This window comes from Petaurus breviceps, unplaced genomic scaffold (assembly GCF_028583685.1).
Source record: "Petaurus breviceps papuanus isolate PSGF00001 unplaced genomic scaffold, PetGlider_PUasm1.0 582, whole genome shotgun sequence".
Classification (NCBI taxonomy): Eukaryota; Metazoa; Chordata; class Mammalia; order Diprotodontia; family Petauridae; genus Petaurus; species Petaurus breviceps.
Genome location: NW_027186390.1, coordinates 14627227 through 14634978, shown reverse-complemented (window position 1 = coordinate 14634978; position 7752 = coordinate 14627227). Strand labels below are relative to the sequence as shown.

Here is a 7752-nt window from a genome sequence, read left to right as displayed (position 1 = left end):
AGAAGGGTCTCAAGGATATCTTTTGTAAATTGGCTAGAAGTCAGTCATTGGTATGTGACAACTCTGAGTTTTTTGTTGTCATTGTGGCTGTTTGGTTTATCTCCTAAAAGCCAACAAGAAAATGATATTTGTGTGCATTTTGTCTTGTTAAGTGTCTAATTTGTGCTGGGAATTTCTAACAAGCCTCTCTAAACTTTTGGATTCTCCCTGTCATTATCTGTAACACTTTGCATCTATTCTGTGTTTGTGTCTCTTTGTGTATAATCTGACACCTTGTAAGGTTTAAATGAAGCCAGCCAGCAAGAGTAGCCTCCAAAGGTGCGGCTGGACTTTCCTTGGAATGCTGCTATCTTGGTATCTCTCCCATTCCCTCCCTCCATGATTGCAGCAACATCAGAGAAGCAGGGGATCGAGATGGGGGGAGGGGAGGGAAGGAGAGAGAAAGAGAAATAAAATACTTTACTGTTTAGGTTATATGATGGTTAAAGGCAAGTTGAAGAGGGTAAGAGAAGTGTCAGGTTAGCATCAGAAAGAAATAAGATATGTGCAATTTTAAAGGGACTTTAATCAAAGTCGACTAGAGGGATAAGTAGGTAGAAAGAAAGGCAAGAAAGTTTAAGTATGTAGGAAGGAGAGGAGTGTGGGCAGAAAGGACTTTTGAGTTTGATTTTAAATAGAAAGGTTGAGAATGAGAATTTGTTGCCTGATTTGAAAGCCAATAGGACAAAGTTATGGAAAGTTAGAATTAATTAAGTCCATTCAGGATAGATCTGTGGGAGGGTTTTATTGAATCTAATATGGGTATTGGCTATGGTCAAGATATTGGTCATTATGATTTGTGATTATTACTGTTCTATTAATTATCAAGTTCCAGAGGGGCCTGCCTGGAGGGGAAGCTGACCATACCCTGTCAGAATTTATTCAAATTCCTTAGGTCTTTGGGCCTGGGCTAAACTTTTTAGTTAATCTGATTCAAACTATTTGTAAAACTTTATTCAGAGCTGGGAATATACAGCCATATGTCTTTTTAAAGGAATATATGCATTTTTTGGATAATATTTCTTTTTAAAGGATTGAGACTATTGGACTTAAAAATTTATATATACATATGTAATATACTTATGTATAGGTATGTGTATGTGTGTATGTATATATGCATATACATATATACACACGCATACACGTGTGTATACACACAGGTATATACATTTACATTCAATGTTTGCATATTGTTATTAGACATTAAGAAATCTATTAACTGTATGGCCCCAGGAAAATTCTATTTGCCTCAGTAAGAGGATGATGGTGGAATCTACTTTCCAGGGATATTATGGGGATTACATGATTGCAAAAATCTTGGCACAATGCTTGGCATAAAATAAATGCTATCTGAATGTTAACCATTTAAGTTAAATATTATTGCTTCATATTTGGTAACTTTATGAGTTTTTTTAGATGTGAAGTTTATACCAATGGTTATGAGATTAACAATTTTCTGTGAAAAGCAATTTGGAAGTACATCCAACTAAATTAAGGTCACCAGATTGGCAATTAATTGATTTTGGTTTCAAATTTAAATATATAATTGTTTATGGTATTGTTGTATTTCTAAATTTTCTTTTATTGTGTAATTTGGTTAGTAATTGTGTCATCTGTGTTGTCAGAAAACCAATTTCTCTTATAATCTAAATTTTGTTAGATTAAGAATTGTACTCAGCTGGGGCTCCAGCCTCCTTCTCTGCCGCAGCCATAGACTCCTCTTTCTCCTGCTCCAGCCCGATTCTCCCTGGACCATGGCCAACACTGAGCGCACCTTCATTGCCATCAAGCCCGACGGCGTCCAGCGGGGCCTGGTCAGGGACATCATCAAACGCTTTGAGCAGAAGGGATTCCGTCTCGTGGGCATGAAGTTCCTTAGGGCCTCAGAGGAACATCTGAAACAGCACTATGTTGACCTGAAGGACAGGCCATTTTTCCCTGGGCTTGTGAAATATATGAACTCGGGGCCTGTTGTAGCCATGGTTTGGGAGGGCTTAAATGTGGTGAAGACAGGCAGAGTGATGCTGGGAGAGACCAACCCAGCTGATTCCAAGCCAGGCACCATTCGTGGGGACTTCTGCATTCAAGTTGGCAGGAACATCATTCATGGCAGTGATTCTGTAAAAAGTGCTGAGAAGGAGATCAGCCTGTGGTTTAAGCCAGAAGAACTGGTTGATTATAAGTCTTGTGCTCATGACTGGGTCTATGAATAAGGGTTTTAAAAGTGGATATATACTGGACCTACTCCTTTTAGTAGCTGTGGTATTCGTGTGTATGTGTATGTATGTCTCCATCCCTGAGTACAACATTTCATGCCAGGGGATTGAAAGGAATTGGAACCATCATTTTCTAAAACAGCCCTGTAATCCTGTTCAATAAAGCCTTGGAAATAAGGGGCAAAAATAAAAAAAAAAATAAAAAAAAGAATTGTACTCAGAAAAAAATGATTATGAATAAGTTAGGAATCTCTTAAGTCATTCTATTCTGACCATTTGTTTTTGAAATACTGTAGTTTAAGAAATCATAAACTTCCAAGTTTTGTCTTTATTTAAAAGGAAGTTTCAGATAAAATTATTTTGCCATCATTTATGAAATTTGTGAGATTGATAATGAAGCTATTTGGAGTTATTGTTTAAGCCAAGTATTTACAAAAGTATGTTTGTGAAAGGAAACATGGTGATTATGCAAAGACCTTGTAAAATCTACTTTTATAAGTTTTGTCAATTATGTGCAAGAGGTTTTGTGACCTGAGAATTTAGGAATTTTGTGGTATTTAGGAACTAATAACATGAGGATAAATTGTAAGCTGTTTCTTTTTTTTTAAGAAAGGAAAATAATGGGGTGGCTAGGTGACTCAGTGAATAGAGCACTGGCCCTGGTGTCAGGAGGACCTGAGTTCAATTTGGCCTCAGACACTTAATACTTACTAGCCTTTTGACCTTGGGCAAGTCACTTAACCCCAATTGCCCTGCCTTTACCCTTCCAAAAAGCAAAAAAAAAAGGAAATATTTTCATGAAGAAATGTTTTGAGAAATCTTTCATATGATTTTTAGGTGGTCTACTAAATTTCTATTTGCAAGTTAGTTTGTTGCAGTAATTTTATATTGACAATAATTTTTTCCAAACCTACTGTGAATTTTGTAAGTTACATTCCTAGGTTTGTAGTGTTTTCAAGAGCCAGTTGGGAGAGCTGGTTCAGATATGAAAGAATTCACTTAGATGATTTTCTCTCAGCCATTCATTGGGAGCTGCAAAAACAGTGTGGGTCTCTGGTAAGAAGGCTAGGTGAGACCATAATATTTGGAGAGTTATGCTTATACAGAGGTTTTAGAGGTTTTGTGGGGGAAGATTAGGGGCAGGATGAGGAAGATGAATGACAGGATAGGAGACACAAGATAAGGGAGACAAGGGGAATTTTATGATCCAGGAGAGGGGCAAGGGGAAAAGTTTTATGGTATATCAAGAAAAGGGGCGGGGGGGACTTTTATCCTTCCCATACTTCTCCTCCTTAGTCAAGAAGCTATGTCAGATGATAACAAATAGCCCAGGGTTTTTCTGTTAATCCCTCTCAACCCAGATCATATTAGGAAGAGAGAATTTTACCTTCCCCCACCTGGCAAAAGGAAGTAGGTAGAGGGAACACAGGCAGAAAAGTCTGCCATTCAGTGCACTTAGGGTAAGATAGCCCATCCTTTTATGAATCATTTTTATATGATATAGAAATGCATTTGATGTCACTTGATGTTTATTGTCTGTGTTATAACTAGAGCAATTTGATTATACTGTTGTTTACTATTTTAATGCTAAAACCTAAAATTGTTCATTGATTACTGTGCATAGAAAGGAGAGGATGGGGTGAAAGCCTTATCCAGATTGGTTCTGCCCATTCAGAACAGTCCTTCTGTATGTATGGGGGTCAGCAGGCAGACGCACCAGTATCAGCCCCTCCCTGGGGTCCATTTCGGTTCTCCTTATTTTGTAAACTTGCCAAGGACCCTGGAAACCATCTGTGTGGGCAAGATTATCAGCCCCAGGAAAAACAATTTGTTTGGTTTACAGAAGTTCCTAAACAATGAATTTAGCTAGTTGAGAAGTTGCAAGTTTCTGTACAATAGATAGAAAGGATTTCTAATGATTGGTTTTCAAACCAGGACAAGTTTAAATTTGAGAAGGAAAAGATGTGAAATGGAATCCCTTATATATGTGAGTCCTGGTTAATCTTTATTGCTTATTGCAACTCAATGACAGTAAAAATTACTGTATCTGGCTCTAAGCTGTGATTAGTGAAACTTGTTGTTTAAGGTAAAAGGTTCTTGGGACCATAGCTAATTTTATTTGGAGTTTGAATTTGGATATAATTGTCTGCATTCAATCAGTATCTGAGAGAAATGCCACAAGTTATTCAGAGAGAATGTGATCCTGTATCATTAATAGGTAGAGGTCTGCATCTGGGAAAAAGCCAAGAGGACAATCAGTCTCAATCTAGGATGGGATCCTCCTGTCTCAGTTTGCTCATTGTGTTCCTTGGCAAAGGAATGTTTTTCACCTCACTATTCCTGAGTCTGACTATGAAGTGGAACTCATACTGCATGGTTGGAGAATTGTGACTCTTACCTGAATTCAAACATAGCCAAAGATGTTTTATCCTGTCATATTTGGTATGTCTGTAGCGGAAAGCACCCCAAGAGTCCTCAGGGTTGCTTCCACCACAGGTTCTTGGATCTGCTTTGATAAAGGAAAGCAACTCAAAATGGGTTAACAAGCTTACTTTAATCAGTCAGACATATATCGTTTACCTTGTTCAGGGGAAAAGGTCAGCACCCTGAACTTCAAAGTATACAGGCAGAATTATCAAGACAGAAACAGATCAAGTAGACAGATTTCCAAACTGTCCAACCATTACATCCATACTCAGTCAACATCTGGGTTTCCACATCTGGGTTTTTCAAAGCCGGGGGACTCTCAACAACGACTTCCCAGAATTCAGATCAAATCACAGAACACTTCTCAAGGTGAGTCCCAAAACAAAGCTACACATCAGGGCTTATATAGCCTTCTCCTGGCTCAGAGAATGTAACAACCTTTTGGACCCACTGGCCAATCAAAAAGTATCTACTGAAAAACAAGCCTCCCACCCCAGGCTTCAGGTGCACTTTAGCCTAGGGGCAGGGAAGATCTTCCAAATTTGCATTCCCATTACATTCAGCCCCAAGATCTTTCATGCCCATAGCATAGACAATTTACTTTTGAATTAGCACTAAACATCTCTTAGGTCACATTTTCAAGGTACAGAACTAAAGTTACCAAAGTGGCCACTGGGCCTTAAAGAAACACAAGTACACAGCATTATCACTTCAGTTCAAAACAAGAGTTCAAATAAAATTCTCGGGGGGGGGGTGTCCTTCCCCTCACACAGCTCCAGCCTCTGCTTCCAAGTATAGAGAGGGGGCTGGGCAACAAAACCAATAAAGTGGGGTCCCTGGGAATCCAAGGCACTTCATCCCACCCACCATAGTCACAAGTCCATCCTCCCCCTGGGGCCCAAACTGTGGGATGCAGCCAGGAAACACATTCAGTGCCCCTGCTTTGCTGCTCAGTTCTTATCTTTTCCTGTGGCTGAATTCCAAACTCCTGGGCTCCTTCTCCTCCCGCAGGCGGCAGCTGCTCCTGGCTTCTGCCCAGGTCCCGATGCAGGCAGCTCATCATTCCTGCTCTCAGCTCAGCGAAGTCTGCATGCATCTTCTCTCCTGTTCCATGGCTCCACAGAATCACAACTACCACAACTGGGAAACAAACAATTATCCCAGTCCCCATACTTTCCTTTTACTCTGCAGATCCTGTTCGTGATGCCATTTTGTAGCGGCAAGCACCCCAAGCGTCCTCAGGGTTGCTTCCACCACAGGTTCTTGGATCTGCTTTGATAAAGGAAAGCAACTCAAAATGGGTTAACAAGCTTACTTTAATCAGTCAGACATATATCGTTTACCTTGTTCAGGGGAAAAGGTCAGCACCCCGAACTTCAAAGCATACAGGCAGAATTATCAAGACAGAAACAGATCAAGTAGACAGATTTCCAAACTGTCCAACCATTACATCCATACCCAGTCAACATCTGGGTTTCCACATCTGGGTTTTTCAAAGTCGGGGGGGCCCTGGACAACGGCTTCCCAGAATACAGATCAAATCACAGAACACTTCTCAAAGTGAGCCCCCAAAACAAAGCCTCACATCAGGGCTTGTATAGCCTTCTCCTGGCTCAGAGAATGTAACAACCTTTTGGACCCACTGGCCAATCAAAAAGTATCTACTGAAAAACAAGCCTCCCACCCCAGGCTTCAGGTGCACTTTAGCCTAGGGGCAGGGAAGATCTTCCAAATTTGCATTCCCATTACAATGTCACATTTCTTTGCTTTTTTTTCTTCTATAAAAAATTTCTATGATCAGAGCAAGTGGTCAGTAAAGTATACAAACAAAATGTTGAATCATTATCCTATAGACAAAGATTAGGATACAGTAGAGTTGTGGTAATAAAGTGTGTTTAAGGAATATATATATATGACTGTATGGAATAAGGTCCTTATATGCTTCAAAAGAATGCAAGAATAATTAGGTATTGGTACAACTAATTAAGGATCTAGCTGTTATTCTGTTAGTTATTGAAACTAAATCAGAAACATCTTCAGTTTGGGGAAAAGAATTTCAGTGCAATTTTTTTAGAGGGAGGTAACTTGTGGAATAATTTTGTGTTGATGGAAAAGTTAACTTCATTCAAAGTTTGTTATTATTATGAAGAAAATATATTTATACTGTGTGTTCTGGGGTACCTGAAGACCTAGAGGGTTTTATGGGGAGAAATGAGAGATTTTATTTTATGTTGCTATTTGTGTCAAACACTAAGATGGCACTGACCTCCAAGCATTAGAAGGTAGTGGAAAAATGAAGTTAGCAGTATTCACTTCTGCTCAATGAGTGACTCAAATGGGCAGGGTAGTGGACTTTTCCAGAGTCATCCAAGTCCTGAAGCAAGACAAAAGTCAAGACAGCTTACCGGTGGTGGCCAGGGATGAAGTGGATGACCTTGGCAGCTTCAATGTCTGACCAGGCTCTAAAAACTTTAGCCATCTTGATGACCATAGGAATAAATTGTTCTCACCAGCCCATTTCACCAAGGGAAGTCTTTACATGCTTGGGACAGACATCCCCCTAACTCACTGATGGACTTGAGTCCTGTTTGTTACCCTCAACATCAGCCTGTAAATTGAAACAGTTTTACCAGGGCATGGCCACTGCATACCATACAGCTTCTTGGAGCCACAGGTGAGAAGTGGGTGTTCAGGGAGCCTTAGCACCTCTGGTGGGAAAGCTTCCCAAGTTCTTTTCAAGGTTGCTCATCCATCTTTCATGTCCACTTTTAACCCAATGTTCACTATCTCAATGAACTTAGTAACCAAAGGTCCACAAAGGACTTTATTGAGTAGTCTTGTCTATTTCTCTTATCCCCAGGGAGGCTGACCTTTAATCTATCAGAGAGACCTTGTTGCTTGTGCTGTACTAACATATTTGGTATCCCATAATCTTCTTATTTACCTGTGCTTATACCCTTAGCTCCTTCCTTTACAGCAGGGGATTCTTTCTGATGTCTATCTTTTTAGCTTCTAGACTCAAGAAGTAGGTCAGATTGGGCTTGTACCTCAGGCAACACTCTCTTGACTT

The 7752-nt window shown here is 39.9% G+C and overlaps 1 pseudogene; it reads left to right on the top strand.

The window, feature by feature from the left end:
- The first annotated feature begins 1712 nt into the window (after positions 1-1712).
- On the top strand, positions 1713-2433 carry LOC138173568 (nucleoside diphosphate kinase B pseudogene; annotated as a pseudogene).
- Positions 2434-7752: the final 5319 nt, after the last annotated feature.